The sequence below is a fragment of the Otolemur garnettii genome, unplaced genomic scaffold, assembly GCF_000181295.1.
Source record: "Otolemur garnettii isolate 467f Iridium unplaced genomic scaffold, OtoGar3 scaffold00078, whole genome shotgun sequence".
NCBI lineage: Eukaryota > Metazoa > Chordata > Mammalia > Primates > Galagidae > Otolemur > Otolemur garnettii.
The window spans coordinates 6,424,464-6,434,341 of NW_003852473.1; positions in this window are offsets into that span (position 1 = coordinate 6,424,464).

Sequence of the window (9,878 nt, forward strand, 5' to 3'; positions counted from 1 at the left end):
TTTTAATTTTTTTATATTTTCATATGCTTTAAATATACATTTTATAATGACTTACAAACCATTTAATAAATATGTTTATGAAATATATACTTATACATAATATACATGTAACAAAGTACAAGTAGGACTTTCATTACAATGTGGTAATTAAATGTCTATAGCATACATATAAATCATGTGCTTTTATATTTCTCTCCCTACGTTATTAAAAGTTCTTATTGGTTCACAGGTGATGGTTTTGTGTGGTAATCTTTATTCTGATGTCCACAATGATACCCTTCCTACACCATTAGGGAAGTAATTACTGTTTTCTCAGGTGCATACATAGGTGACCTGGTGCTTTGTTATTCAGCCTTCATTGAAATGTGTCATGAAGTGCAAGAAGGAACAGAACTAGTATATTACTGGATAAGCACACTGTCCCCTGGCGACTTTGTAAGAATTAAAGAGACTATATCTGAAACACCTTCAAATACTGAAATATTTTAGCTATGTAAGTGGTTATAACTTTAACATGATCACCAAAGGAATATTTTGAGAGTTTGATTAGATTCTGTTTAAAAATTGTCAATAAATTAACATTATAATGTCATTTTTACTAAATTCAAAGGGTAGAGTCTTGAATTAATTGAACTTTTGTGAGAGAGACATTTTTTATAAGGCAGGATTCTTTCAGTTGCAGTGTGAAAACCCACCACAAAGGAACTTAACTGTTAAAGGGAATTGATTAACTCAAGCAATTGAAAAGGCTGGGGGTGGTATCCATAGATTTAGGCGTAGGTAGAAGTGGAGTCTCGAAGGACAGAGTAAAGAAAGGGTCACTTTTCTCAGTCCTGCTTTCTCAGGGTTATTATATAAGGCTCTCCCATATAAGAACAAATATGGTCAACAGCAGTTTGAGAGGTTTTTCAGCCTGTGGGGAAACCCCAGAAGAAAGGGAGAGCTTGGCTCGGCACCTGTGGCTCAAGTGGCTAAGGTGCCAGCCACATACACCTAAGGTGGAGGGTTTGAATCCAGCCCCGGCCCACCAAATGACAATGACGACTGCAACCAAAAAAGAGCCAGGCATTGTGGCAGGAGCCTGTGGTCCCAGCTACTTGGGAGGCAGACGCAGGAGACTCGCTTGAGCCCAGGAGTTGGAGGTTGCTGTGAGCTGTGATGCCACAGCACTCTACCCAGGGGGACAGCTTGAGACTCTGTCTCAAAAAAAAAGAAAAGAAAAGGAGAGCTTATCTTTCCCAGCAGTTTTATGAACGTCCCTAGACTAATACTGGCCCCAAATGGCGATTTGATCCCAGCATGGTGAACGCCAGGAGTGTGTCACCAGTGTATGTTAGAGTCAGGAGGTATTGTCAGGATTTTCCATATACTTTCTGGAAAACGGTTAAATTCCCAAAATAAGATCAGGGGCTTCTACCAGAAGCCAAAGTTATAGCCAAAATCAGTAGTGGCCTTTTTATCAGTATGGCATTTGTAAGTCAGAAAACTCAAAGAGCCTGTCCCCAAACCCAGTGTGGTTTTCAACATTTATAGAAGACTTAGAGAACAGTTAGCAGTTTGTTTCTGAATGCTCTGCCACTGTAATTACCTCCTGGGCTTGGCAAAACTACTTGTCAAAATGTTATTGACTCTGTGTTTCAGAGACTCATTTCCACGCTTTTCCTCAGTGAGATCACAACTGTACACTAGTTAATCAGGATATTTGAGACTTGTAATCGAACATTTAATGAATATCTAAGGCAAAACCGTGTGACCCTGTCCTGTTTGAGCACATATTAATTAGGAAGCTGTGAAGTTTCAGAGAGCAGGTGACACATCAGAGCTCTGACAGAAGGAAATAAGACCTGTCAACTTGATTTTTATCTGTACCAGAGAGTCTCCCCAAATAAATAATTAAAAGGAATTTAGAGCCTCAAGGGAAAAGTTAAAGGTCTTATAGAATGGTAGGAAAAATGTAAAAAGGGCAAAGAAAGTCAAATTACAACCGATGAACTTTTTGGAGGGTCATTTGAATTTTGCTGGTGGGGCAACCTCAGCTGGGGGGGGAGGCCACAGCAGGGAGGAGGAGTTTAATCACTTTATTAGAAATGCAGAGTCCTTAAAGGAGGCAGGGACACATGGGAACTATTTACAGACATATTCTCAGAAACACTTGTGTGATCACAAGAAATAATGGAAAGTAAATGTTGCTATTTGCTCATGGACACATTAAAAGAAAAAAAATTGATTTACTGGCTGAATAGTTGGAATCATGGGATTCTCTTTGGTGGGGAAAAGAATTATTCTGAGAATGTCTGATGCTGGTCCCTTTAGTGTACAATCCTGGATCATCAATTTCAATTAAATCCTTATGCCTCTTTGGTAATAGCAATTAAAATATTAATCTACCTTATAATGTGGATTATAACATAAAAACTTGAACAAGTTCTTAAAATCACTTCAGATAGAAGAGTTTTGAATTATTTGGGGTTCTGCTATTCCTACTAATTTCTTAATAATTTTTTTCTTAAACCTTGTCACAATAGATCTTGGTGTCTTTATGAACTTAAGTCTGATATGTGAAATCTGCTAATCCATAACATCACCAGTTTCCAGTATCATTCCAATGTCATTCAGATGTATCAGTCAGGGAAGCCACTGTATTGAGAGCATCTGTATTCATGTGACTCTGATCACTACAGGCCGGAGCTGATTTTTCTTCTTTTTCTTTTATTAAATCATAGCTAATTAATGCAATCATGTGGTTCAATGTGCTGGTTTTATATACCATTTGAAATATTTTCATCAAACATAGCCCTCACAGCATTTTCTTAGTTATTGTGTTAAGACAGTTATGTTCTACATTTAGTAAATTTCACATGTACCCTTGTAAAATGCACTGTAGGTGTGGTCCCACCAATTACCCTCCCTCCACCCATCCTACCCCCTACCCTCTCCTGTCTCTCCCCTTTCCCCTTCTTCTTGGGCTATAATTGGGTTATAGCTTTCCTATGAAAGCTATAAATTGGTTTCATAGTAGGGCTGAGTACACTGGATACTTTTTCTTCCATTCTTGAGATGCCAGAGCTGATTTTGTGCACATGGGGCATGTGTTAGTTTGCTGCTGCTGTGTAGCAAATCAGCACACATCTAGCAGCTTCAAACAACAGCCACATGCATTAGTCCACAGTTTTTAGGTCAGAAGTGCAGGCATGGCATGATTGGGTTCCTTGCCAAGAGTCTTGTGAGGGTAAAATTAAGCTGTTGACCACCAGAAGCTCATTTAGGGCTCTGGAAAAGACTCTGCCTGCACATTCCATGAAGACAGCAGGATGAGTTTAGCTCCCGTGGGTGTACACCTGCTGTGCCTGTTTGTTTGCAGACTCATCTGGGAGCTGCTCCCCACTCTTTAAGACTGCCTGTGTACCTCACTACCTGGCCCCTTTCATCTTCAAATCCAGCAATGGAGAATCTTGTCAAACCAATCTGGTGCTTTGAATTTCTGACTCCAGGGTACATGTGAAATTTACTAAATGTAGAACATAACTGTCTTAACACAATGACTAAGAAAATGCTGTGAGGACTATGTTAACCAGTTTGATGAAAATATTTCAAATGGTATATAAAACCAGCACAGAATCTTGTCAAATCAATCTGGTGCTTTGAATTTCTGACTCCAGGGTCCAGTCTCCTTTCAGGGATCACACAGGATAATCTCTTTCTTAAAGTCAGCTGGCCCATCTAACAATCTAATCGCAGTAAGAAAGTCCATGAGATTCATAGTCTTAAGGATTCTGCAGGCTATGTGTACCAGGAATAGGTATCTTGGGGGATCATCTTAGAATTCTGCATACTGTAGAGTAGGGCAATATCTTTGTTTGACCTAAATGTAACTGGCCAAGTATACAATGGTGTATATTTAAAACAGAGAAATCATTTTTAAAGACTATTCAACTTGTTTCCGCTTATTCATCAGTTCCTTACTCCCCCCACCACTGTGCAAATTGCCAAACTCTGACCTGGTGTGAATCAGAGGTTCCCAAATATAAGTATCCCTGAGTCTGCCAGGAAAAGTGTTGTTTTTAGATTTGTACCATTCTCAAGAAGTTCTAACTCAAAATGTCTGAGGAAAAGCCCAGGAATGTATACCGTGATGGGAACTCTGATGTATGAAGCCCCAAGCATAGTTTAAGAAGCACCATTACTGGGTGGCCCTTGTGGCTCAAAGGAATAGGGCACCAGGCCCCATATGCTGGAGGTGGTAGGTTCAAACCCCAGCCCTGGCCAAAAACTGCAAAAAAAAAAAAAAAAAAAGAAGCACCATTACTTCACAATCTGTTCAGTGACACGATGTCTAGTGCAGCCACGTAGGCTATTCATGGCATTAATGTTCTGTATTCATGGCATTAATGTTCAAAGTATAGTTGTGGGATTTCTGGAACTATTTGAGAACTAAATTTGAGATCTACTTTACCTAGTCCCTAAAAATGCCAGGTTATTTTAATGCAAAATGACTTTGGATGTGAAGGATAAAACAGCAGAGAAAAAGAGATGTGACACATTACAGAAGAATGACTTTTCTCAAAGAGTTTTAATTTCTGGGAGTGTCATCATTAAAAATGTCATAGTTTTCATCTCTGCTGTGTTTGGTTAGATTTACAGTAGGCACTCTTTATAGAGAAAAATGTCACAAATATTGATTGCATTTTGCTTTTATTCATACCTAATGATGACAGTGGAACAAAATGTGAAAAAGTGCTACAGATTCTGCACTCATGCTGAAATCCACGCATATGTCAGGTGTAGTCAAAACACAGAACCAGAGCTGTGATTTATGAACAGAAATGAGAAGTAAAAGATGAAATATAGCACAATAGCACACTCAGAAAGAATGCTTTTTTAAGATAATTTTTTAGAGTGACTGAACACAATGGTTTCATTTTTCTTAATTCCAGTGACTTTAGTTTATTAGTATTTTATTTTCCATCCCTTGAAATCCATCTTTAAATTAAAATGGATTTGTCTCTGGAGAGTATTAAACACTTTAAAGAAGAAATTGTGCATTTCACATAAGTCATTTGCAGTCAGGTGTGTGGTGAATTTCCGGCTTGCTCATGCCACTTTTATTTTCTTTTTTATTTTCTTTTTTTTATTAAGTCATTTGTACATAGTTCATGAATACACTTATGCCATTGTGGGATTAAATGTGTTGATTATTTATACAAATTGGAGTGCTTACATCCTACTAATTAACATAGTCTTCACCTCATTTCCCCAATTACAGTGTTAAGACATTTGTGTTCTACACCTGATAGATCCAACTTGTACTTGCAATATGCTTGAAAAAAATTGTAGTAGACCTAAGTTATGGCTTTTAGAAAATATAATACATATAAATTCCTTACCTTGTTTTACTGGATGAAAATATAATGATGAAAATATAATGGTTAAAATGAATATCTTCACTTCCACTTACCCATATTTACTTATACCAATATAATAGAAATTTGTCACATTTTCATGACTGCTAATTTCTCTTGTTAGATAAAACATTGGTTTTATAAAATCAGAGTCCCACCTGATATCTAAACATTTAATATGATATTATTGTTGGTGAAATTAATACAAATATATGTGGTGATAATATACGATGACTGTGACTACCGATATGGCTTTGTTACAAGGTAGCAAAGGATGACTATCAAAAGAAGTCTATATCTAGGAATATATAGATGCAGGGTATTCATAAAGTTTGTGTGCAATTTAAAATATTTTCAAACATTTATTTTACCTTTTACTTCTCATTTCTGTTCATAAATCATGGCACTGATTCTGTGTTTAGACTACCTTTGATAAAATTTTAAATTGCACATGAAATTTATGGACATCTTTTATTTAGAATATATTAATTTGGCTAAATATAGTTAAAATGCATAATATATTTCATGTGTGGAGTTTTCTTTAATCTTTTCTTTCATTTGTTTTTTTCCCCAGGAAACAACTTTCATTTGTTCAACAAATGTGTACCCTCCAGTCATCCCTTGATGAAATGAAAGGTGGGTTTTTTGCTCCCTACATGTACTTCCATCTTTCTGTGCTATTTCCTTTATGCATTTGCCTATTTCTTTATTAGACTATCCTTCCTGGTTGGAATTACTCAGGATCTTGTATTTCACTAAGCTATTGGATCATAAAGATAGTAATTTAAACAGTTTCCTAACTTTAGCAATAGTCCTAAACTGTATGTGTTGAAACTTAATTTCAGTGTGGTGGTTATGAGATGGGGCCTTTTGGAAACTGATTAAATTATTAGGGCTTTAGGGAGGTGCCTGTGGCTCAAGGAGTAGGGCGCAGGCCCCATATGCCAGAGGTGGCAGATTCAAGCCCAGCCCCGGCCAAAGACTGCAACAACAACAAAAAATCATTAGGGCTTCACCCTCAACAATAGATTAGAGCTTGGTAAAGGGACTGGAAGTAGTAGCTCAGGCCTTTTGGCTCTTCCAGTCTTCTACCATGTGAGGACAAGGTCTTTGTCCTCATTTTGACCTTTTGTCTCTTCTACCATGAAGGAATACCTAGATGGCATCATCTATGAGAAATGGGCCTTCAACAAAACTTCCAGTTCCCTGATCTTGGACTTCCCAGCCATCAGAACTATGAGAAAATACATTTCTGTGTTTTACAAGTTACTCATTGCATGGTATTTTGTTACAGCAGTACACACTGGCTAAGATACAAACTATTACTGAGAAAAGAGCATGTTGCTATAAGAAACACTTCCAAATGTGGAAGTGACTTGGAGACTGAGTCATGGATAGAGACTAGAAGAGCTTGGAAGCTAATTTTAGAAGAAGTTAACATCACTGTGAATGAAGCATTAATGGCAATTCTGGTGAGGGCTCAGAAGAAAAGGAAAGCTGTAGGAAGAACCTTAGTCCTAGAGATTATCTAATTTGTCATGATCTGAATGTTAATGATCATTCCTTTAATTAAAGGCCATTCTGCTGAGGTCTCGTATGAAATAAGGAATACATTATTGGAAGCTGAAGGAAAGGCCATCCTTGTTACAAGATAGCAAAGAACATGGATGAATTGTGTCCATGTCCTAGTATTCTGTGGAAGGCAGGATTTAAAGAGATGAGGGATGATATTTGGAGGAAGAAATCTCTATGCATAGTGTTAAGAATGCTAGGTGGTTTCTCCTAATTGCTTATAGTAAAAATGTGAGAAGAGAGGTATGAATTAAAGATGGAATGTATAATCAAAAAGGAAGCAGAACTTAAAGGATTCAAAACTTCTCAGCCTGGGTAGACTGTAAAAGTGTTTGGGAGAAAACACCCAGTATTATGGGTATGTGGCCAGGTGATCCTTCATCAGAACAATTAAAAAAAAAAAAACTGAATAAGCAGTATGGAGATATTCAAGGCTACCAGGCCTATGACAAGACCTGAGGGCCAAGGGCTGAGGGGCAGAACTATGTCAAAGAAGGGACACCCATGGGACCTCAGTATTTGTGACATAGTGCCACCTTGAGTCTCTTCTCTCTGCATTTTGGTGTGGTGCTTCTCAGCTGCCTCTGCTGTAGCTCAAGTGGGCCAGGGTGTGGCTAATGCTGCTACTCAGCAAGGTACAGCCTCTACACTTTGGCATCCGTGTAGTGCTGACTCTGAAGGAATGCAGAGTGCACACTGCGATGGATGAATCCCTCATTTGGATGTCACGGGATGCCCCCAGAGAGCCTCCGGTCCAGGCAAAGAATTGCCACAGTGGTAGGGCTGCTGCCAAGAGCTCCAGCTAGGGTAATGATTACTCAAGCATGGGGTTAGGCCTACCTTGGAGAGGACTCACTAGCACAGTGTCTAGTGGGGCTGTGAGGGTGGAGCCCCAGAACTGTAGAGACACTGATATCCTTGGAGAACTGGAGGCATTGGATTCCAGTGTGTGAGAGCCACAGTGTGGCATGTACCTGTCACAGCCATGAAGGCAGGGTCTTCTGGAACCTTGAGGAACCAACCCTCACATCAGCATGTCTGGAAGGTGAGACATGGAGTTGAAGATTACTCTTAAGCAGGAGTCCTCAAACTTTTTAAACAGGGGACCAGTTCACGTCCTTCAGACCATTGGAGGGCTGGACTGCGGGCCCTAGGATGAGTTGGCTGCTAAGCAGGACAGGCAGCAGCAGCAAAAACACCCAGTGGGCTGGATAAATGTCCTAGGTAGGCTGCATGTGGCCCGCAGGCTGTAGTTTGAGGACACTTGCTCTTAAGCTTCAAAATTCAATGTTGTTTTCCTTCATGAGTTTTGGACTTATTTGGGACCTATTTTTCATTTCTTCCTGCTAATTTCTCCTTTTGAAATAAAAACATCTATCATACACCTGTCCTGCCACTGTGTTTTAGAAGCACATAACTTGTTTGATTTCACAGGATCACAGTTAGAGAGCAATTTACCCAGGATGAATTATACCTTGAGTCTCATTCAACATGATTTAGATAAGAGACCGGACTTTAGACTTTTGAGTTGATTCTAGAGTAATTTAAAACTTTGGGGGCTCTAGGGATGGAAGGAATATGTTCTGCATATGAGAAAGAGACATCCTGGGAAGTAGGAGTGGAATGCTATGGTCTGAATGTCCTCCAAAATTTATGCGTTTAAACTTCATTCCTACTGTGGTAGCATTAAGTGGTGGAGAATTTGAGGAATTAATTAAGTTATAAGAATGGCTTTATCTCTAGGAATGGATAAGCCTAATAAAAAGGCTGGAGAGCTGGCTGCTGTGTCTGACACCTGTACTCCCAGTACTTTGGGAAGCCAATGTGAGAGCATCACTTGAGGCCAGGAATTTAAGACCAGCCTGGACAACATAGTGAGACCCTGCCTCTAAAATAATTTTAAAAATTAAAAAAACAATCCAGGTGTGGCCCACATGCTTGTGGGGTTGGGAGGATTACTGAGCCCAAAAGTTAGAGGTTATAGTGAGCTATGATGACACAACTGAACTCCAGCATTGGCCTGTCTCTAAAAAAATAGCTTGAAAAAAATAAAAAGACTTGAGTGGATAGCTTAGGCTCTTTTTTCTCGTCTGCTTTTCCCCCATGTGAGCACATAGCCTGTGTTCCCTTTTTGCCCTTAGGTATTTTCTGCCATGTGAAAAAATACCTACATGGTGCCTCATGTGAGGAATGGGCCATTACCAAACCTGGTGGTCTTGGACATTTTACTCACTAGAACTGTATGACAATAAATTTCCATTCTTTATATGTGGTATTTTGTTATAGCAGTACAGAGAGACATAAGACAACATCCATAGGGCAGTGTCCATAGCTCAGTGGGTAGGTGCCAGCCACATATACCAAGGCTGGAGGGTTCAAGCCCAGGCTGGGCCTGCTAAACAACAATAACAACTGCAACCAAAAAATAGCTAGATATTAGGCAGGCTATTATAGCATGTACTTCTAGCTACTTGGGATGCTGAGGCAAGAGAATCATTTAAGCCCAGGAGTTTGAGGTCACTGTGAGCTTTGATGCCATGGCACTCTACTGAGGGTGACATAGTGAGACTCTGTCTCAAAAAGAAAAAAAAAAAAGAAAGAAAAAAAAGACAATATCCATCATATTTCTCTCTTCCTTAGGGCCTGAAGACATACCTACAGCCTTCCTCCAAATTTATGGAGAAAAATCTAAACTGGTTTATATAAACTCTCTCTCTCTCTCTGATTTCTTTGCAATTTAAACTATATTCTTATAGTATATCTTGCTTTCCGGAGAGAAGGGATACCTTGTCATAGAAACACTTGGCTCTGGTCCAGATTCTAAGTGATCATGTCTCCCCTGACTATTGTATCATCACATTAGATTCTTACTATGATCCTAACTTTTTCTTTTTAGCTTATAAACAC